The sequence below is a fragment of the Acipenser ruthenus genome, chromosome 5, assembly GCF_902713425.1.
Source record: "Acipenser ruthenus chromosome 5, fAciRut3.2 maternal haplotype, whole genome shotgun sequence".
NCBI lineage: Eukaryota > Metazoa > Chordata > Actinopteri > Acipenseriformes > Acipenseridae > Acipenser > Acipenser ruthenus.
In genome coordinates, this window is record NC_081193.1 from 60,274,610 (window position 1) to 60,298,553 (window position 23,944).

The following is a 23,944-nucleotide window of genomic DNA, read 5'->3' on the forward strand; positions in this document are numbered from 1 at the left end:
AAAAAAAGACAAACAAAATGGACTAGACAGACAAAACACGGTGAGAAGATTTCACTACTATTATTTTAACAATTACTACCTCCGTCTCCAATCCCGTTCTCCGCTCACCGAACACCCAACCCCGAGTGAATGAAAATGTGTCTATATATACTGTTGTGCTGGGATTCAATTACTAATTAATTATTCACTTGAATCCCAGCACGTGAATTAATTCTGTGCAACACCGTGCTCACATATTACATTTAACCAGCACGTGAAGTGATTTGTGCCCTCCTCGTGCCTAAGTACAAATCTACATTTTTAAATACACGTGAAACACAGACCCGTTTATATCCTGTGTACCAATCTATACACCAACATTAACACACGCACGCAACATACAACTCATAATATACACACAGCGGCGGGGCACATTGCCACAGACACCCAGTCATAAAAAACTCAATTGTGACGTTAAACCAAAACTGAGCACAACTGCACAACTAATCGCAGAACCTGTGCATACTCAAATGAAATGAGTCGGGACGGCTTGAGTCTGGCTGTGTGCGGCGGGCTTAACACTCCCCCACTCCCCTTTATATATTGAATGGTTTGGTCCAGAATCAGCTTGTCTCACTGTCCTTTTGCAGCCATTTAAGAGCTAATAGGCCTTTTCCATTCAATTTTTAAGCTCGGAAAAACTATGGAAAACGGTTAAAGTCGACCATTAAGAAGTTTTTACTCGCATGACAAGCTCGTTCGCTAGAGGTGGTTTTATTTTTTACTCGCAGCGACATTTTATTCGACACGCATGGTAAACCGTAAAGAGCGTATTTCTGGTTCTAGCGCCCTTCTTCCCCATTCCACTGACGTCAAATGTTATAATGCGCATGCTCTGATGATAAAAACAAGTTGGCAGACGTGGAGCAAATAATAAACAATTATTTTTTACAATTACTGAACAAATATGATGTTGTCTCTGCACTTGATTTGTTTACGTTTTAAGTTCAAAGTTTCTACCCATTCATTTCAATAAAAAAAAAAATACCAAACAAAAAAAAAAAACCTTCTATAAAATGCTATTTTTTTAAAGAAAATATTCGCAAAAAAAAAACAAGCGAAGAACGTAAGATCAAGAAACGTTTTAGCACTAATATATAAAATAAATTTACCTATTTATTTTATGTTAGACTACTGATAAATAAAGTGGTAGGAACTTAATTTCCTAGTGTGCGAGTTGTCTGAATGTGGATTATGTTATTAAACTGTCCTTTTGAAATCATTAATTTGTTTTCTACCAACAAGTCTGCTCCCTGATTATTTTAGGGAATCCTTCTGAATCGTATTTATTATTTATTTTCTTAGCAGACGCCTTTATCCAGGGCAATTTACAATTGTTACAAGATATCACATTATTTTTACATCCAAATACATTCTTTTTTACACACAATTATCTATTTATACAGTTAGGTTTTTACTGGAGCAATCTAGGCAAAGCACCTTGCTCAAGGGTACAGCAGCAGTGTCCCCCACCTAGGATTGAACCAACGACTCTCCGGTCAAGAGTCCAGAGCCCTAACCACTACTCCACACGTTACGTTAATTCAAATCACTTGATGAATACTATCCATATATAAACTGTATCGGCGGTTTCCCCAAATATAAACCAATCAGATTATTTTATCGTGTCACTGCCAAAAATGCGCTGATTTGCCTGACAATCACACAAGCAAATCTTATTGAATGTGTCACCTTTTGCTAAAGATATTAATTTAAAATAAATTACTCCGACTGCAATTCGTAAATTAGTCGTATTATGTATCATTTGTATCATTTCGGATGTACGCAATAATAACACAAACTGCGAAATAATGTTGGAATTTGTTAATCTTTTTATTCTTTATTTAGTAATTATTTTCTCCCATTTTAAAAGTGAACTTTTGATTGGCTGATTTGGCGCCACTAGTCTCCTCAAGTCTCCACTGGTGCGACATGCAGTGGCTTGAAACCTAGACTCCTGAAACCAAGTTCCAAACAACAAAGTGGCTCTGTGTTCCCTCAGCTTTAAAATGAAGTTAAACAAAGTGAATGTTTAATTGTCTTTTTTTTTCTCAATAAGAGCGTCCATTATATATATTAAATGGCTTTATAGTCATACAACTGTTTTTTTTTTTTCTTTCAGTTTATGCGATTAAGTAGTATGCATCCTAGTACACTGTGCTACACAAAATTGGAAGACTTCTGACAAAAGAGCCGGAATAGAATAAGCAACCTTTAAACTAGTAGGAAAAACTTGTATTGTAACACTTGAAATGTATTTGCTTACGATTGTAAGTCGCCCTGGATAAGGGCGTCTGCTAAGAAATAAATAATAATAATAATAATAAAATATGTGAAACAATGCTGCAGGTTTTATACCTTTAACTTTGTAAGTACCTTTTACGCATGCAACACTTATTTACATCATTTTTCACACTCATGAGGGATGTACATTTTATTGTTGGTTTTGAGAACTGAATGTGTGGTTCATTGATTTTTATGTCGCTACTATTTTTGTAGCAATTTTACTGAGTAACTTATAAACTCGCTCGATAAATGGATGGAAAGAGCACTAAGACTGAGGTTTTGAAACAGAAGTGTATAGGTTTGGTGTAAGGCCACACCCTTTATTTGTTTGCTGCGATTGAGTTTTATATTTTAAGTAAATGTTTAGCTTATTTTATCTACATTATTTCTTATATATGGGTCTAAAAATAACAACTGTTCCAATTATTACATCTAACTGTAAAACACTGACACCTCAGCACAGTGTTAATACAGGTTCCCTTCACCTCTCTACAATATTCACACCTGTTGTTCCAGACCAGGCACGCTATATTCAAACTTTTTTCATTATTTATCTCTGAAGGGTTTCTTACGGTTATTGTATTCTTTGCTTATTTGTTTGGGTTATACACATGTATATGTATATCTCCATATATTAATAGGAGCAAAACAGTTCAATATTCTACACATGAAGTACGGAAGCGGTGCTCTCCCTGCCCAAGAGAAGTGGGGGAGCGACCCCCCAGCACTACACCCCTGTTTAATACTATAACAAGAGCAGAACGCAGTTCATGGTACATTTGTAAGTGTTATACAGAGCTGTAAACCCACATGAGATATACAGCATGACAGGCACACAGCAACAAACAATAATAAAAAAAAAGCTGCCCGCATTATCATTGTGGTGAAATACACCACTGCTAACCATAAAACCGCCCATCAGCCACTTACTTTCTGCCGTCTTGGAACCCACAGTAACAACTGATCTGTTCCCTTTCAATATTTATAGCGATGTCAAACAAGTTCATTTACATTTTCACGTGAAATGCGGGTTCCCTTTCAAATTGAAGATGACCAACAACATACTTATGGGATATGCCTGCCTATTGGTAGGTATTACTGAGCTCTTTATATCAGAACTGCCGATAGGCCCCTTACAGGGGTGACGTCCTCGGTCCCGCCTACCGAGGGATCAAAACAGTCAACCTATGGAAACCATTCCTCTTTTTGCCTCAAGACGATAGGGTAAGACCTTTTGTGTTTATAACTGAACATATACTAAAATAACTTTTCCGGGTCGACTGCAGTTCCCCTGCATTCGTTCTGAAAGCTGGCTTGCCGCTTTCGTGGAATCAATGACTCTAAAGTATTGATTTAAAGGAGTGAGTGTGTGTGTCTTTTCAGCCTACACTCTTGGGGAGAACGCAGTTCCTCTGCCGGGGCTAGGCTCTGCTGTAACCCCGCCGTTGAGCGATTCCGTCAGCTGCTTACGTGCAGTTGGGCAAAAATGTAAAAAATTAATAATATTCTACTGTTGTTGTTACGTGTCCGCTTGTGTGTGACCCGATTGCACAACCTCGCTTGGCCTGCGTTGTGCTGTGGATTAGCTGCACTGCAGTTTAAAAAATAAATAAACAGCCATGTATTTCCTCCACTAGGGCTGCGTTTCTACCTGCCCTGCTGTAGAGTAGACCTCGTTGGCTGCCTCGGTCCACCCACCTCGGTGTGTCGGGCCTTCAAAAAGAATAAAAGAAAAACAACAACAGCTACTCAAGCATGTTTTTCATCCATTGGGGCTGCGTTGTTACCTGCCCCGCTGTAGAGTAGACCTGCCGGCTGCCTCGGCCCACCCACCCTGGTGTGTCGGGCCTCCAAAAAAAAAAAAAAAAAAAAAGCGTGTTTCTTCCCCTGTTGTTTTTCAATTTGCCCACCACGGCCTTAGCCTGTGTGTCTCCCTGGTTTATGCTACGCGCTGACAAGGTGTGTGACTACATGTGGTAAGGGCAGGCACTGCTGCTTTAGCTGACCCCCGGTGCTTCGGTACCTCGGTGCATGCTCAGCCCTTGGTACTTTGGTGTCTTGGTGTGCACGGTGCTCGGTGCATACGGTGCCTCTTGCCCATGGTGCTTGGTGCACTTGGTGAGCACTGTACTTCGGTGTCTCAGTGCACGTAGTGCCTCAGTGCAAGCGGTGCTCTGTGCATGCAGTGCAGGTGGTGCTCGGTGCACACGGTGTTCATTGCACACAGTGCCTACCGTGCATGGTGCTCAGTGTGCACGGTGCTCGGTGCAATTGGTGTTTAGTACCATTGGTGCGCATAGTGCCCTTGGTGCTTGGTACACCTGGTGCATTCAGTGCTCGCTGTACCCAGCGCTCGGTTCGCTCGGTGCACAAGGTGCTTGGCGCACTTGGTGCACACGGTGATCGGTGCGCATGGTCCTCGGTGCACTCGGTGCAAAAGGTATTCGGTGCACACGGTAACCATACACTACATGGTGCACTGTGCTCTTGGTGCATGGTGCTAGCTGTTGCATGCGGTACTTAGTACCCCGGTGCACGTATAGTCTGGTGCATGCGGTTGCCTCGGTGCTTCGGTACCTCGGTGCATGCGGTGCTTAAGCACTCCTGTGCCTTGCACTCCGTGCAGGCGCATTGTGCAGTGCCAGTGGTCACATACCAGGCGGCGTTAGCACAGTGATGGCAAACATGTCCTGGTTCCATGCTTGCACGTCCTGTAGGGCAAACAAACCCCATGAGGATGGGCATACTTTGTGTGCACTGTGCTTGGGCGTCCAGCACACCACTCTGGCCTTAGGGGATGAGACCTTTTGCGACATCTACGCAGCTTTTTAGCCCCGGGTGCTTCGCAATAGACACCCTGTCTCCTGTAGCCGAGCCGACATTGGACCTCAGAGCCCCATATCCCCCGCTCCTCCGGTTATCCCAGAGCCCCTCTCAGGGCATCCCCTGTGCGCATCCTCGGGCGTCGCCCCTGCGTAGCCACTCCCCATCTCCTCAAGCGACATGGGTCAAGCGATTGAAGCAGGCAAGGGACATAATGGACCTCAAGGCACTATCAATAGCGGCCTCCTGGGGTGAGGACTCCTTCCCCATCAAGATGGAGGAAGGAGAGGAGCCTGCACTCTCTGCCGAGACAGGCTAGCTCCAAGGTTGCCTCGGAAGCTAGTTTGCCCACGCTTTCAAGCTCTACGTCAGCGCTGATGGGACGTGCTGCAACCTTCTTGCAGGTCCCCTGGACAGCAGCAGCTGAGCCACGCCGGTCCCTGTTCCGGACACAGCTTATAGCTCACCACCAGCAACCCTTCCCAGCTTTCTCTGATTTCATGGAGGAGGTACGCTCCTCATGGGATTGTCCAGTCTCAGCACCAAGTGTGCTGAAACAAGCCTCTCAACTTGCTTCTTTAGAGGCTGCAGAGAAACTGGGCTTGGCAGGGTTTCCCCCGGTCGACTCCATCATTGCGGCCTTAGTCAAGGCCCTGCCAGTGGGGGGTTTGCCCAAGGATCCTGTTTGTCCGAACCACCAGTGCAGGGTTACGGAGACACACTTGAGGAGGGCATATGCAGCAGAAGCACAGGTAACCCACTTGGTTAACACAACGGGCATACTAACAGTCTACATGGACAGCATCCTCAGGGAAGCACCGCTCCCAGAGCCGATGGCTTCCAAGTTGCGGCTCTCTCCAGCACGCTGCTCCAGATCTCCGGCCTTCAAGGGCAAGCCCTAGGCTGGAGCCTGGCAAACCTGGTGTTTGCTCGCAGACAGCAATGGCTGTCACATGCGAGGGTCCCAGACGCAGACAAGACGGCGCTACTAGATGCGCCAATATCCCCATGGCATACCTTTAGGTCAGCTGTGGAGGAGATCTTGCAGTGCTTCCACTGTGAACGCGAGGCATCTCGGCAAGTGGCTGCGCTACTCTCTCCCCGTGCTCCGGTGCGGGGCAGGTCAAGCAACCTCCCCATGCACCCACCATTACCAGGACAGTTCCGGTTCCCACAGCTCCGCTGGGTGATCTGAGCGCCTGCCTACAGGCCACCGTGGTAGCAGGCAACTGGGCCCCCCCGCAAGTCAGGGGGAACGCAGGGTGTGGGGCGCCCACGCAACAGTGGTCTAGGTGGCAGTTCCAGGGCTGTCGCCCTAGGCAGCCTCCTCAACATGCCCCGCCCAAGTCTCAGCAGCCCCCGCAGGGCCTCTGAGGGCTTGCGGCCTCAGACCCCCTTTTCCACACACCAGCTGCAATGGGTGCTCGCCACCGTGCACAACAGTTACGCGCTACAGTTTCGCATGGGGCCTCCTCCCTTCCGAGGGGTCACGATTACATCCATGACAGACCCTCTTCACGGCTCAGTACTTGCTGTGCAAGCGAGCCATTCATCTTGAAGACCCCATCTCTTGCGGAGAGGGGTTCTACTCAAGATACTTTCTGGTACCCAAGAAGGACGCCGGCTTTTGCCCCATCCTAGACCTGAGACTCCTCAACGAGTTTTTGAAGGACAGGAGGTTCCAAATGCTGACTCACCGTCACATTCTCCAGTCTGTCCGGCCGGGCACTGGTTTACCACTGTGGACTTACGGGACGCGTACTTTCAAGTTGCCATTCGTTCAGTGCACAGGAAGTACCTCCACTTCGCCTTTCATGGAAGCATTTACAAATTTTCCGTGCTACCGTTCGGCCTCTCCTTAGCGCCTCGTACGTTTTCAAAGTGTGTGAACACTATCCTGACCCCCTAGCGGTTGCATTAAACTACATCGACGTTCCCTGTCGCGAGAAGGAGCAGTAGTCCACACGGCTATTGTGACAGAGCATCTGGCGAGTCTGGGCCTCACCATCAATGATGCAAAGAGTCGGCTTTTACCGGTGCAGTGCACAACGTACTTGGGGCTCCGGCTGGACTGCAGTACGAAGCGCATACCTGTCGGATGACAGGGTAGCAGTTATTCAAGGTTGTCTCTCCAGGTTTAGACAGGGATTGGAGGTCACCTTTGTGTTGTGTCAGAAATTGTTGGGTCTGATGGCCGCAGCCGTATCAGCCATCGAGCTGGGCTTACTTTGCATGCACCCGTTGTAAGCATGGCTCAATGCATTCCACTTGCATCCGGCTGACAGTGTCTCGCTTGTGTTTGGCAGCGCTGCATGTGGTAAAGGTGTGCCTCTCACCTGTGCAAAGGCGTGCGGATGGGAAAAGTGGCGAACTGTCAGGTGGTGACGATGGACGCCTCCAATTTGGATTGGGGGGCAGTCTGGGAAGGCAGAGGAGTCTGCGGCACCTAATCGGGTCATTGGACGTCCCTGCATATAAATATGCTGTTTTCATTGCCCTCCAACACTTTCTCCCATTGCTACAAGGAACACATGTGTTGGTCCGGACAGACAACACATCAGTGGTAGCATATGTCAACCACCAGGGTGGCCTTCGGTCCCGGGGGTTACATCGCATAGCCTTTCAGCTCTTGATTTGGGCTCAAAGGAACCTGCTGTCCCTATGGGCGACGCATCTTCCTGGAGTGGCGAACTGGGCAGCGGACCTCCTTTTGAGGGAGGGTGCGCATCCGCCGGAGTGGCGGCTCCACCCTCAGGTGGTGGAGTGCATTTGGGAACAGTTCGGGAAGGCGCAGGTCAATCTGTTCACCTCGGCGGAGACAAAACACTGCTCCCTGTGGTACTCCCTCCACCGTTTAGGCGGTACACTCGGCGTCTACACTCGGCGTCACCCAACAAGTGGCCCAGGACAGTCCTTTATGCATTCCTGCCGATACTGTTGCTCCTGGCCTTCCTAGTGAAGGTCCAGTTAGAGAAAGCGACAGTTCTCCTACTGGCCCCCCGGTGGCCCAGGAGAATCTGGTTTTCGACCCTGTGCCAGCTCTTACAAGGCCAGTCCTGGGAGATCCCGCTTTGCATGGATCTCCTCAGTCAGGTGAGAGGCACTCTCTGGCATACGGAACCGGGCAGGTTCCAATTATGGGTCTGGCCCCTGAACAGGACTGCTGGTCAGCCTTAGGGCTATCTGATGCGGTCATGAGTACATTGCAGTACGCTAGGGCAGGCTCCACTATTCATTATATGCCTACAAATGGAGATATTTTCAGAACTGGTGTCTGACTAAGACTCAGTCTCTTGCCCTTTACCATTATCTTGTAGCTTCTGCAAGAACTGCTCGATGCCGGTAGGCCACCTTCTACACTGAAGGTGTACTTGGTGGCCATGTCTGCGTGCCATGGCCCCATTGATTCAGTATCTCCGGGTGCGCATTTCCTGGCAACCCGGTTTCTCAAGGGTGCTCGGCCATTACGCCCTCCAAGGAGGGTTGTTCTCCTGGAATGGAGCCTTGATATTGTATTGGAGGCTCCCACGAAGGCCCAGTTTGAGCCCATACACTCCATACTGTGGACAGAGTCTCGACTGCGTATGATAGTGCCGGCTTGCCCCCACCTGGGAGAGTAGCCGCGCATTCTACGCCACATACTTTTTCTAGGTTCTATCACCTTAATGTGATAGATCCTTCCTTGCCTTCATTAGGCACGAGGGTCCTTGAGGTTGCATGCTCGAACCGCTAACCTTGGGTTATGCGGTTCTGACGTGTCCCTCTGTGGCAAAGTGGCTGACTGTGTACAGGTGCAGGAGTGATGCAGTGCGCAATGAAAAAACAGAGAATTGTAATTCAGTTGGAAACAGGTTTTATTGATTATAATCCCAGTCTGGTGACCAAACAATAACTGCAGGCAATACACAACAATGTGTAATGCACTGGAAGTAAATAAACGGGTTACAGTCCCTAATAATATACACGTAGTTATCTTTCCCACAATGTACAAAACACGGTCACCAGTCCTGGGTGCCTGCTGTAGTGCTCGTGGTGGGTGATACAAGTTTATTTGTGACAAAAGTGAAGTGCTGTTCCGGGTTTTGTGCTGGCCTTTGGTGACAGCTCTGGAACGTGTTAACCATCTAATAATTACAAACAAAACAATTATAGAGAAACAAAACAAAACACTCACAGTACTTTTATAACTGGGTCTCATGGGTCCTTACAGGTTTAAGATTCAAACCAAACGAAGGAACAGATTGCGATTCTCCGTCCCCTTTTATGCCGTCACACATGACCCTTTGGTAAACGAGTGCAACCACCTCTCCAATCTGCGGCTGCCACGACGTTTCCCTTCCGGGTCAATGAGTTATTGCAGCAGTCTCACCCCCTTCCAGACTGGCCGACTTCTCTTGAACCCTGGGAAAGAACTGCCAAACCAGCCTGTCCAGAGAACACTGTTCTCGCTGCTTAGCGCCCTCACAGGTCGGGAGGGAGATTTACAACCAAGAATCATTGTATTTCTGTCACACCCTCGTATGCTGCCGTTCTGTCTCCCTCACGACTGCTCTAGTATACTTTCCCATAAGTATGTTGTTGGTCATCTTTGAATTAAAAAGGAACGTTAAGTTACTTACCGTAATCCTGGTTCCCTGAAAGAGAAGACGACCAACAAACCTTGCAAAGTCGCGTCGGTCGCCCTCACGGGTTCGATGCAAAAAGAGGAATGGCTTCCGTGGGTTGACTGTTTTGATCCCTCGGTAGGCGGGACCAAGGACGTCACCCCTGGAAGGGGCCTATCGGCAGCTCTGATATAAAGAGCTCAACAATACCTACCAATAGGCAGGCAAATCCCAAAAGTATGTTGTTGGTCATCTTCTCTTTCAGGAAACCAGGGTTACGGTAAGTAACCTAATGTTTCCATGTGAAAATGGGCGCGGTTTTCCCGTGTTTTTCGTCATTTACACTTGTTTGTGATTTACCCTATCCCCCTCTTTGGCCGTTTTTTTTTTACCCCAATCCTAAACGTGCACGCGCATCGCCACTTCACGTGTAAATAGCCCCACATGGAAACTGGCCCACTGACACTTGTTACTTGTCTTAACTGAGATTTTATAATTTCCAATCAAGTAAAGTATTGTTTACTGTGCATTTTAATAGAAAACATTGTCAGTGACCGTTTATAGACCGGAGTCTAGTGTTGATGGAAAGATACCATTGTGTCAATATTTGCACAGATAAAGCAATATGCAATATATGTAGAACTTTTTACTTTGCATTTGCTTTTTTTAAGGACATATTGTATGGACCATTTGTATACAACAATTAACAGATTGGACAAATAACTCTAATTCTTTAATCCCCAACCAGTTTGTCAGTTATGGATTTACCTCAGGAAAGCAAAGAATCCGATCTTCAAATTTTGAGTGACTGCAGTGAGGAATTCCATTAGTGAGACAGCTAATAGGTGTGACAAAAACCTGTGAAATTATTTTTTCTTTCTTAATTTTTTTTTTTTTATTGTATTCTCTGGGATGTTTGTCAACTAAATGGCACCCCTGCACAATTGCTTGTTAATCAAAGCAGACCAAGATAGTGCATAACAATTTGAAAGCATGGTTTGCAAAAAGAGATTTATTTAATCTAGTGAACCAGATATCATGTTCTAAAATGAAAAGTTTGCTAAAACATGCATTTCTTTTTAAAACCGCATCATGTAGTGAATGGATGTGCAATGCAGGGAAGATATTAGGGATGTGCTTTTGGTAAATTTTTATGAACGTTTAAATGCTATGCAGGTGTTGGCTTTTAAATGTTTAAACCATATCTACATACACACATTATTTATATTACATTATGATGTATACCGACAGCCCTGTTTAGTATTTTCTAAGCAAACAATCCCTAAATAAGCAAATAACGTTTTAACATCGCAAAAACGTAACTACAAAGTAAAAAGTTTATACATTTTAAACGTTTAAAATTCACATCCCTGGAAACAATATAGAATTAATTTTCTTAACTTTACAGCTATTCTTAATTTACAAGTGATATGTGGAGACTGAAAATAACTTTGACCTTTTGCTTGTTTACTTGTTTAAACCAGTGCAAAATGAAGTCTGTGACAATATGTCTGAGATAATATTCTTGAAAATGTTCACGTCTTTTAACATTAGAGAAAGTGCTCAATAAATCTTGCCCTACTTTCATGATGTGGGTGGCTGATCAAGTTGTATCTACTGTGGCCACCAGGTGTCACCAGACCTATTTTTGAGAGAGAAGTGATTGACAGTGCTAGTTATTGAAATACAATTTGTTGCAAAAAAGTAGGAAAATATAATTCTTTGATTGGCACCAATTTTGTATTAATGTCTTTGACAATGAAAGCATCAAATAACAGAATAACAGCATAAAAATATCCTTATGGTCTTTTTCTACAAAAGGCAAGATATGCCCAGTTTATAAAATAACCTGAAACCCCAAGCTTGTTGATTTGATTCAATCAATGTATTGAAAACAATTTAAAGATTAAATGAGACACATCTAAATGAAATTCAGTAGAAGAAACCAAAGTTGAAAAAACACAAAAAAAACCCCTGACAACACAGGATGTTAAGTACTTAGACTGGCTGAAAGAGAAAAAAAAATATGGACATTCATTTTAGTGAAATAAGTCCAGAAAACATCAACATCACTCTGAGGAAATTGTATGCCAGTGCAGGAAGTTCAACTGGTGACCAGTATTCAGTCTCCAGTTTAACGCTGAGTGCTGGAATAAATAGATTATTAACAGTAGAAGTTTAAGACCAGCAATAATGTCTTCGTGTTAGATGAAAACTTTCAGAAACACTGGTAAAGACAAGGTAATTTAATTAAAAAGGCAGTCCCGACTGCACACGTAAATGTGGCAGACACAACACGGAAAACGATTGGTGAAATTTTCCCCCTGCAAGCTGACTTGTTTTCTTCAATTTTTTGTCCTAGAAAAACAAAGAAAGAGAGACAGGTTGAAAAATGGGAAGGTGCATCACTGAAATGAGGCTGGGGGCTGGTTGAAGGTAAGAATGTTGAAGGTAAGAATGTTGAAGGCACTGGGGCGGTAGTATATCCTCACTTCATTATCAATGGGCAATTACTGTATAGGATAAACCCTGCCCCGGGCACAGGACAGCCTGTGACACAATTGATGGTTCCCCCATCTTGTCGACTCAAGGTCATGAGGCTGGTGCATGATATCCCTTTTGCGGGGCACCTCAGAGCGGATAAAACGAGTGCAGTGCTCCGGAACAGACAAACACAAAACAGTTCACAATTAACAGCTCTTTATTTCCTGCTGGGTTGCGTGTCAACAACACTTTAAATAATAAGCACAGGCTCTACACAACAATGTGTATTGTGCCGTGCACAAGGAGGGTTATAAACGGACAACCCAGAGAGACCTGGGACTTGGTTTTGGGATTGCCGCGACTGGTTTCACCTGCCCATGTCCCATAACAAATCCCAAATATTGTGTCTACTTTGGCAAATGCACATTTACCCAAGTAGGCTGTCAGCCGGGCTACCCTCAGAGACTGCAGGAACCTTAGTTTTGTACAGCTTTTTAGCATGAAAAGGCTGTGTACCAACCCTTTTCATTCGTACCATATTTTGGCTGCTCTAGTTATAACATGAGGAATGTGCATGATACGCGTGTGTTACATCATATTGGCAATGGAGAGATAATTTGATGACATGAAGTCCAAGTTTAGTGCTAATAGGGGTCTGTGAATCCAGCCATTAAAGGAATTCAAGATGACATGCATTGCCACAAGGAATACTTAAAACTTTAATTAAAGCAGCAATATAGGTCAGTGCAGAACAGAGGGCATTTTTAATTTCTTAATTAATCAAAACACACTTTACTGCTGTAGATAACATCCCATTGTATTATACTACTGTACAGCGGAGATCTGAATAACACAATACAGAAATTGACGTAATTGGTAATGCTAAATGACAAATACAGTATAATTTGTGCTTTTTTTCTTCTAACTTGATAATATCAAGATGTGTGTTCTATTTAAAAAATAAATAAATAAAAACAACTTACCCACAGTTGTAACAACAGTGCTCTAAAAGCAGTATACTATCTTTTCTTCAAAACAAATTGAATTACCGTATTGCTGCACTTACCATTTTAAGACGACTGAAGATCAGCATGCTTTCTCCTGTCAAGCCAATCGCATCTTTTCACCTGTCTGAACCTTAGAGGCTGTGCCCAGCTTGGCAAGTCTGTGACTGGCCTCCTTCGGTACCTGACCAGTAGAGGTCGCTACAACACAAGTTAATGAATGCAGTTAATTATCCCCTAACACTTTCCTCCTTAACAGAAACCAAAGACCAATGGAGTACAAAGGCTAATGGAGTGCCCCTTGTGGACCCTCAGCAAAGACCAGCAACTCTGCACGACCAGGATTCAAACCAGAAAGTTCCTATTTGTATCACCCTGCACTCCACATGGTAGTGCCTTTACTCAGTGATCCACAGGGGACCCCAATCATTCCAAATGTTATATAGAAAGTTCGGCAGTAGGGTTCATACAATGTTTGAAATCGTTACCTTTACTTTTACTTGTTCTTCTGAGCTGCTCTCGGTTAGGAAGCATGTGTTTGTACATTTCTGTCAGGAGACATTGAAGTGCAAATCCTAATAATACAATCCTGCCTCAACGGTTTGTTCCCAAAAAAGCTGCAAAGTCTGTCACAATGCACCCCAAGAAATGTTTAATCTTTCTTCAGTATTCCTTTGTCTGCAGCTTTCTTACAAATAGCTATTATATGAGCTTTCATTTAATAGCTATTTTGTTTTAGTGGTTGCTTAGGCATTGTTTTTAAACTTCAATGGCAGTCAGCAGGCAATTGGTTGTAATCCCAGTTTCTACCAGATTTCTAACAAATACCTGACAGTTTCAAGTAAATCACTTGAATTTTAGGCCTACATTTATACCTTGCTAATACCTTAGTTTTGAAAGATAAAAAAATTGACACGTGCTGTGGTAGAAGGATGTAATACCTCACTGTCATATTGCATTATTTTGTTGTTTGATATAGTATAGTATAGTAGTTCACTGTTTGGGTGCATTTCACAATTAATGGTTGATAGTTCTAACAATATAGTGGTTCTCAATGAGTTTTTATATTTGGTAGGGTGATATGCAAACTGTGAATCTACAAACAGCGATTATCTTTCTGGTGATATAGCACAACTGTGGTATAATTTTAGATGTAATCTGCCATTTAGGCCTGGATTAACACAAATGATGGTGTCACTGTTTGATTTAATTCAGGTCTTTGCTTCTGCCATTTTACCTTCTTCAGTAGTTCACATTCTAGCCCTTCCCCATGGCTAATTTGCATGGTCATTTTGCAGGTTTCTCATGTTCTCCCATGGTTATACTTTGCATTTACCATAGTTTGCCATGGTTTACCATGATTTAACATGCTTTATCATACCTCCATGGACTTTACATTGTTTACTTATGCTTTATTAAACTTTTCCATACTTTTATAAGGTAGTATATACTGTAGTATAATTGTATACACTATAATATACATTGATTGACACTACAGAAGTGCTAAATAACAAGTCACTTTACAAAAATAAATAAATTAAAAAACCCTATGTTTCACAAAATTGTTTAAAAATAGTTGCTGCTTTTATTCATGCCACTTCTGCTTTCAGATGGATTGCCTTTGGAACCAGACCTACCTCACTGATGGTTAATGTGTTTCACACAGGGAACCACAGAGCACTGATAATGTTCATTGTTCATTGTTCATATACACACAGAGATGAGTAGAACATGCAGGTTTCTTGGAATTGAAATCATTACCATTTACATTAGTTCCCAGCAGTGGCAGCAACCATTTTTATTTATTGACATTATTTACGGTAAAAAACAAGACTTCTCTATTTACAGTCACCTGTTTTTACCAGACAGAAAATCCCCAGACATATTATTTTACTTCAATGCAAGAGAAAAATAACTTTCAAAAGCAGCTTCCTGTAATTACCATTACTTCAAACATACCTTAATATTGCATTACTGGAGGCAACATATAAAATTCACACAAAGCTGTTTAACAAGATTCTCTGATATTGTGCATGTGTATTACCTGAAGAAACTTAGGACCACCTTGAAAACAGTGGGTTTATCCCTGAATTACTTTATTCTCACTTGTCTAAATTTGTGTCTCACAGGTTTGCCTCAGAGATGTTGGATGAAGATCTCAGTTATGGCAGAGACCTTGGAAAAAGATGACCCTTGCAAGCTCTCATAGCCAGGCTAAAGGCCTGCAGTACTTGGGGAAAACCTGTCCTGCTTACAGGACAGTAGAAAATGTACGGGTGGGGATGATAAGAAGATGTTCTAATATTCTTTCTACTGACACCTGAATGAATATTATTGAAAGATAATGTTATTGAAAGATGTATGTTGGGAACCACTTGATGAACATGTGTATTTGTTAGAATATCCATTTACAGTTTTTTTAGGTTTCTCTACATAGAGACAGTAAACTGAGTTGTTGTTTGGTTACACAGGTGTATGTAAGATGTGCCTTTTTACTTCTTTGACTTAGTGTCATCATTGTGGATACTAGGGCTGGGTATCGGCAGTAAAAATTCCAAATCAGGGCTCCCGACAAAGTTTTTGTCTTAGGAGCCAATGGCTCCAGGCCAAAAAGAAAATTGCCGAATTCAATTACTGGGTGCCACTTCAGGAGCAAGTTATTTGCCACCATATTCAACTGCTTAAAATACAACAACTTGTTAAGACACTAAAGTGATACTAAAACAGTGACTTAATATCTGTACTCGTGTGTTTGTTGTCTCATTCTGCTGAGTGGTTAATCTATGCAGCTTTATGATTGCAATGAACTCAGCATGTTTATATTTTAAATATGTTGCAAGTGTTGTGTCTGGAATTGGTGACGGCGCCTCTTATTGTGTACAGTGTAACATGGGAAATAGCATGCTACAGCTCCACTGAAGTCCTGATTTGAGAGCATGTAACACAGACAGCTCTTATGATTACATGTTACTGTTTATTTTTCAGTAAAAACAAGTTTAAATTGCAGTGAGTTGGTTCTGCTATTTAAGATATTAAATACTAAATGTTTACACAACACTCAAACACGTTTGGTCTCCGTCACAACGGCTGCATGAAACAGGGGTTAAGGTATTCTATCTGTGCTAATAAGCATTTGTTTTAGATTAAATTGTTATTATTATTATTATTAGTGCATTTGTTTTAAAAAAAGTTTATCGATACAGGGGTCACTGTATCGATAATCGTATTGTCAAGAAAAATATCATGGTTCACCGTGTGAATCGATGAATCAGCACATCCCTAGTGGATACTGTATTTTATGATTCTCCTCAAAAAAAGTTCCATTACAGATAGCGTCCAGTGAATCATTTCAGTTCCACATTGTTTTAAACTATAACCAATGAAACAGACCAGTCACTTTCAAACAGTGTCTGTACAGTTGGTAAACTGCTATATTTCATGATCTTCTAAAAAAAGTTGTATTAAAAGTGGTGTCTAGTGAACATTAACCACTGTGCCACAGTAACTTAACCTGTGGACATATCCATGCTGCATATTGTTTTCACATATCCTTTTTACTTCAAGTTTACAAACCATTAAATCGAAAATACCATTGCCTAATGAACCATACCATTTTTTCTGTGCCCAATAATTTGACATCTGATTTTCTCTGAGAGCGAGAGCAGATGTCAGCAAGCTCTGAAGACCAGCCCTGTAGGTGTCTTTTTTAGCTCTCCAGGCACCTGACTAGTAGGGTCTGCTGTAGTGCAATGAGCAGACACAGTCCCTGCCGGTTTTGACAACCCAACTGTGGCAGGATGGGTTGCAGTGGTGAGGTGTGGTGACGTCAGTGGGAGCGGTAAGCAGTCCTCCCATGGCGGTTGAGGCGGAACCAGCAGGTATTCACCCTGCTGATGGAGGTGGGAGGGGCAAGCAGTCCTCCCACGGCGCTTGAGACGGAACCAGCAGGCATTCACCCTCTGCTGGTGGAGCTGGGAGCGGCAAGCAGTCCTCCCACGACGGTTGAGGCGGAACCAGCAAGTATTCACCCTCTGCTGGTGGAGGTGGGAGGGGCAAGCAGTCCTCCCATGGCGGTTGAGTCGGAACCAGCAGGAATTCACCCTCTGCTGGTGGAGGTGGGAGGGGCAAGCAGTCCTCCCACGGCGGCTGAGGCGGAACCAGCAGACATTCACTGGTGGCGGAGGCAGAGGCAGCTCCCGCTGCTCTGCTCCTAGTGGTGGAAGCGGTGGAGGTGGTGGAGGCAGAGGCAGCTCCCGCTGCTCTGCTCCAGGTGGTGGAGGTGGCGGAGGCAGACGCAGCTCCCGCTGATCTGCTCCTGGTGGTGGAAGTGGTGAAGACAGAGGCAGCTCCCGCTGATCTGCTCCTTTGCCTGCTTCTTTGCCTTCTTGGCACCACCACTCCTTCCTTTCTTCGGGACCAGCAGTTCCACCTCCTGCCATGGAGGGGGTTGGTCGGGTGCTTTGTGCCCAACTTCGCCGACGGCAAAGCACCACTCCTCCCCTTTGCAGCGATGGTATGGCCTTCAGGTGGATCCACTCCTCTGCGGTCTCCACCTCACCTCGATCGAAGGCCTGCACAAAGAGGGGGTCTTCATATGGGCACACATCAGGAAGGTGCCCATACTCCAGGCAGGCAAGGCACCACGTAGCCCCTCCTTCTTCTAACTCCCTCTAATGCTCATGCCACCTCTTCATGTAGGCATCCACTTTATCCATTTTTTTTCCCAAATACAAAAAAAACACTTCGAAAAAAAACAAAAAAATGTCCTTTCCTTTCCTGGTCCAGCTGTTGGAGGCGTTGTTTGTCCCACCGCTGCCACCATATGTGGCAGGATGACTTGCAGTGGTGAGGTGTGGTGACGTCATGGACCAGGAAGTAACTGAATCAAAACAATGGATGGGCGGGTGAAACTGAACGCAACGGCGTTCAGCTGATTTATTAATAAACAAACCAAAAATAAAAGATTTAAACAATAACAAAACACAAAACAAAAAGGTGCGATGGCCAAACAAACAGAAACAAGTATATTTTTAAATATAGCAATTGTTTTTTTATATTCTCCTTGCTCTCTCTCCGCTCTCCTGTACTCTCCTCTCTACACTCAACCCTGCAACACGGACAGCTGCAGGTTCTTATACTCTGGCCGACGGGTTAACTAGCTGTTAATTATCTTATTACCCCTCGGCCACAGTCTGCACGCATTTGGTAAGGATGCGTGACTGTCAGCTAGTTAAATAATCAGTAGCTGATCAGTCACGCATCCTCACGGGTTTTAAATATATAAACAATAAGAAATACGCGGCGCTGATATCCGTGCCGCAAACAATAATACCAATAATAATAAATAGAGGCGGGACACTCCGCCACACAACCCACAGGAGCGCCACAGCCAATGATAGGCTCCCTCTGGAATCTTCAGCAAAGACTGTGCCATCCTGACTGTATGACACCCTCCATACCCCAAAAGTAGTTGGTTTTATCTCTGTTTTAGAGACCTTGCAGTTGACATAACAAAAATAGCAGCTCACCCCACAGTGTATAATCAGCTACAGTGTCTATAGAAAGTCTATATTGTCACCTTTTGTTGCCTTATAGCCTGGAATTAAAATGCATTAAAAAAGTTTTTTTTTTTCATTTATCTACACATCCTACCCCACAACTTCCAAGTGAAAAAAATATTCTAGAAATTTGTAGAAAATTATTTAAAAATAAAAACTGAAATAGCTTGGTTGGATAAGTGTCCACCCCCCTTGTAATAGCAATCCTAAATTAGCTCAGGTGTAACCAATCACCTTCAAAATCACACAACAAGTTAAGTGGCCTCCACCTGTGTTAAACTGTAGTGATTCACATGATTTCAGGATAAATTCAGCAGTTCCTGTAGGTTCCCTCTGCTGGGTAGTGCATTTCAAAGCAAAGACTCAACCATGAGCACCAAGGCGCTTTAAAAAGGGCTCTCCTCCCTGCTCCAAGGTCACAAACCCACCACGTGTGCCCTGGACCCCCTCCCTACTCACCTCTTTCAAGCTGCTGCTCCTGCTCTACTTCCCTTCATCTCCTCCCTTCTCAAAACCTCTCTCCTTTCTGGTCTCTTTCCCTCTGCCTTCAAAAAAGCCTCTATCACTCCCCTCCTCAAAAAACCTACCCTCGACCCCACCTCCCTCCAGAGCTACCGTCCTGTCTTCCTCCTACCCTTCCTCTCCAAAACCCTCGAGCGGACTGTACACCGCCAGCTCTCTGCTTTCCTGTCCAACCACTCTCTGCTTGACCCTCTCCAATCTGGCTTCCGCTCTGCTCACTCCACTGAAACCGCCCTCCTGTCTGTCACCAACTCACTAAAGTCTGCCCGAGCTGCCTCTCTCTCCTCTGTCCTAATTCTACTCGACCTCTCTGCTGCCTTTGACACTGTTGATCACTCTATTCTACTATCATCTCTCGCTGACCTGGGGATCTCTGGCACTGCTCTGGCCTGGTTCTCCTCCTACCTCTCCAACCGCACTTACCAGGTAACCTGGCGTGGAGCAACCTCCACACCTCACCCTCTCTTAACAGGAGTCCCCCCAAGGGTCAGTCTTGGGTCCTCTCCTGTTCTCTCTCTACACCCGCTCCCTGGGCCCCCTCATCACATCCTATGGTTTCTCATACCATTTCACCTCAAACTCAACCTCTCAAAATCTGACCTCCTTTTCTTTCCCTCCTCCTCCTCCCCCTCCTCTGATCTCTCTATCTCTGTTCCTCTGGAATCTACCACACTCCCTCTTCCTCCGCTAAGAACCTCGGAGTCACCCTGGACCCCTGCCTCTCTTATTCCCAGCACATCTCCACTCACTTGCTGATTCTTCCCGAGCAACATCCGAAAAATCCGACCCTTCCTCACCAACTACGCCACCCAGCTCCTGGTCCAGGCCTTGGTACTCTCCCGCCTAGACTACTGCAACTCCCTCCTGGCTGGCCTCCCTGCGTCCGCTCCAGCTCATCCAGAACTCCGCTGCCCGCCTGGTGTTCTCTCTGCCTCGCTTCTCCCACGCAACTCCACTACTCCGCTCACTCCACTGGCTCCTGATCACCGCTCGCATCCAGTTCAAGACTCTTGTACTAGCCTACAGATGCCTTGACCAGACTGCATCCAGCTACCTCCAGACCCTCATCTCTCCATACACCTCCACTCGACCTCTCCGCTCCGCCTGCACTAGAAGACTGGCTCTACCTCCTCTATGCTCCCCTGCCTCCAGAGCCCGCTCTTTCTCCACCCTCGCTCCGCAGTGGTGGAATGACCTTCCTACAGATGTCAGGACTGCCCAGTCCCTGACCACATTCCGGCGCCTCCTTAAGACTCACCTCTTCAGACAGCACCTGTAGAACTCCCCTGTTTTTCCCCTGGGACACTTATCACCCTTCCTTAAATGCGCTTTATTTGCTCTTATCTGCCCCCTATTTTACTGCATTTAATCCTGTACTTCAGAGTACTTTAATCTGCCAAGTGTTTAATCTGTAGTATTTTGTATTTAATTATATCCTGATGTAACTATCACCGACACTGTTATCTGCTGTATTATTGAATTGTATTTTGTCACACTTGTACTTGCTTGAACCAAAGTCATTGTATTTATCTTGCTCTTAATTGTATTATTACCTGTACTGTGATTCTTGAAATGTATTTTTGTTTACGATTGTAAGTCGCCCTGGATAAGGGCTTCTGCTAAGAAATAAATAATAATAATAATAATAAAAAAGAACTCCGGGACAACGTTGTTGAAAGGCACAGATCAGGGGATGGGTATAAAAAAATATCAAAGGCCTTGAATATCCCTTGGAGCATGGTCAAGACAATTATTAAGAAGTGGAAGGTGTATGGCACCACCAAGACCCTGCCTAGATCAGACTGTCCCTCCAAACTGGTAGCCTCTCTGATCAGGAGACTGATCAGAGAGGCTACCAAGAGGCCAATGGCAACTTTGCAAGAGCTACAGGCTTTTATGGCCAAGACTGGTCAAAGTGTGCATGTGACAACAATATCCCAAGCACTCCACAAATCTGGCCTGCATGGTAGGGTTGCAAGAAGGAAGCCATTTCTCAAGAAGACCCGTTTGAAGTATGCAAAAAAGCACTTCGGAGATTCTGTAGCCACGTGGCAAAAAGTTTTGTGATCTGATGAAACTAAGATGGAACTTTTTGGCCTAAATGCAAAGCGTTATGTTTGGCGCAAACCCAAAACAGCACATCACCCAAAGAACCCCATCCCTACTGCGAAGCATGGTGGTGGCAGCATCATGTTATAGGGATGTTTCTCATGCGCAGGGACTGGGGCACTTGTCAGGATAGAATGTAAAATGAATGGAGCAAAGTCCTTGAGGAAAACCTGCTGCCCTCTGCAAGAAAGCTGAAACTGGGATGGAAGTTCACCTTTCAGAATGACAATGACCCAAAGAACACAGCCAAAGCTACACTGGAGTGGCTAAGGAACAAAAAGGTAAATGTGTGGCATGACTTGAAGATTGCTGTCCATCAACGCTCCCCAAGGAACTTGACAGAGCTTGAACAGTTTTGTAAAGAAGAATGGTCAAATATTGCCAAATCTAGGTATGCAAAGTTGGTAGAGACCTATCCCAACAGACTCACAGCTGTAATTGCTGCCAAATGTGCTTCCACCAAGTATTAACTCAGGGGGGTGGAGACTTAACCAATTATGATCTTTCAGTTTTGTATTTTTAATATATCATTTTTTTCTCAATAAAAACTTATTCCCCTTAACAGTGTGGAGTATGGTGTGTAGATAAGTGAAAATAAATCCTCATTTAAATGCATGAAACTCTGAGGCACTGACACAACAAAATGTGAAAAAAGTTCAAGGGGGTGTAGACTTTCTATAGGCACTGTATATAAAAGTATTGAATACAAACAGTCATAGAGAAAAACATTTAAAAAATCTGGGGCTTGACATCAGCTGAATTCACGAGAAAGGAACTAAATTAGGCTACATGATACCAATGTGATGCTCCCTTTGGAATCCCCACAAACCTGCCTTCCTCTTGCTAGATGACTCACCTTGCACATCATGTGGCTATCCTTTTACCAGGTAACCCCCCCCCCCTTTTTTTTTTTTTTTACATTCAACTTCCTTGTCAAGTATTAAAGGGAGGAACCCTTTTTGGGTACTGTACCTACAACACTGCTGGTATGGTATTGTGTGTTATTTTAGAATGACCTTTACTAGGAAAAGATAATTTAATGACACAAAAAATATTCCTTCCTGATTCCCTTCCCAGCATGAGGACAGTGCATGTTAATATAACAGCACAACACTATGTTAGCCTGGGTGGTTCTTGAGGGATATTATTTATATTTTTTGCCTCACCTAATCTCCAGTTGTCTATTAACCTAAACTACATGTACACACACATCAGGTTACTTACGTCATCTATATATGATGAAACTATTTAAATAAATAAACACCAGGCAAGTAACCCTCATAAAATAGCCTATGTGACTTCTTATTTGCACAATACATTTTTGTCGTTAATCTGCTACTAATAAATCCGAGGTGTGGAAAAATGCCAGATTAATGTTATCTTTTAACAAAATATTTGTATATCTGTCACAAAGACGGCCAGAGTGGGTGGCGTCAGACCAGACAGGAATTCAAAACAAAAACAGTGGTTGATGATGAGCTGAGTGCAATGGCTGCACTCAGCGTTTATTAACAAATAAAAGGGTTGAAAACAGCACAAAACACGGGACACGGCACTATACGCCAAAGTAAAAAGACAAACAAAACGCACTAAACACAAACGGTGCTCGGAGACAAACAAACACGGTGAGTACACACACTTATCTTCACTTTTACGATCTTTAACTTAACTCTCCTCTCTCTCTCTCCCGTTCTCCTCTTCCGAACACCTAACCACCACTGAGTGAAAATGTGCATCTATATATACTGTTGTGCTGGGATTCAATTACTAATTAATTATTCACTTGAATCCCAGCACGTGAATTAATTACGTGAAACCCCGTGTTCACATATTATATTTTAAATGCACGTGCGTGATGTGCAATCCCGTGCCTAAATACAAATATACACTTTTTAAATACACGTGAAACACAGACCCGTTTATATCCCGTGTACCAATGACTATACACCAACATTAACACACACACGCACGCAACATACAACACATAACACAAATGCACACAGGGGCGGGGCGCTTTGCCACATATACCCCCCCTTGTGCGCAGCACACATGGCCTCAACGGCCACCTCCCCCCTTAAAAACCCAGCAGTCCAGGACAAAGTCTCGGGCTGGGAAGGGAGGCTTCAGTGGGCCCATGGCTGGCCATGCTGTCAGCACCCCTGCCGGTAGTGGCACGGCTGACAGCCTGTTGGTCCCGTCCTGCAGCGAAAAAGCTGCGGGGGCAGGTGGTCCCCCGACCTCCCCCTTCTTCGTAGCCGGCAGCTCCCTCCTGTGGGGCTCCGGCCACAAGAACTCCTGCAGCGAAACTGCTGCTGGGGAAAGTGGTCTCCAGACCTCCTCCCCCTTCTTCGTGGCCGGCAGCTCCCCTTTCTGGGGCTCCGGCCACCGTACTCCCTGCGGAGGTACGGGCAGCAGAGGCAGCTCCTGCTCCTCTGCTCTGGGCGGTGGTGGAGGCAGAGGCAGCTCCAGCTCCTCTGCTCCTGGCGGTGGTGGAGGCAGAGGCAGCTCCAGCTCC

At 44.6% G+C, this 23,944-nt stretch overlaps 1 long non-coding RNA gene across 1 annotated transcript in view; it reads left to right on the top strand.

The window, feature by feature from the left end:
• The window catches only part of LOC117402357 (uncharacterized), a 61,522-nt gene extending 44,662 nt beyond the window's left edge, over positions 1–16,860 (top strand). Inside the window, exons 3-4 of the long non-coding RNA XR_004544450.3 lie at positions 12,115–12,188; positions 15,370–16,860. This is a non-coding gene — a long non-coding RNA (uncharacterized LOC117402357). The remainder of the gene's footprint in view (positions 1–12,114; positions 12,189–15,369) is intronic.
• The last annotated feature ends 7,084 nt before the right edge of the window (positions 16,861–23,944 follow it).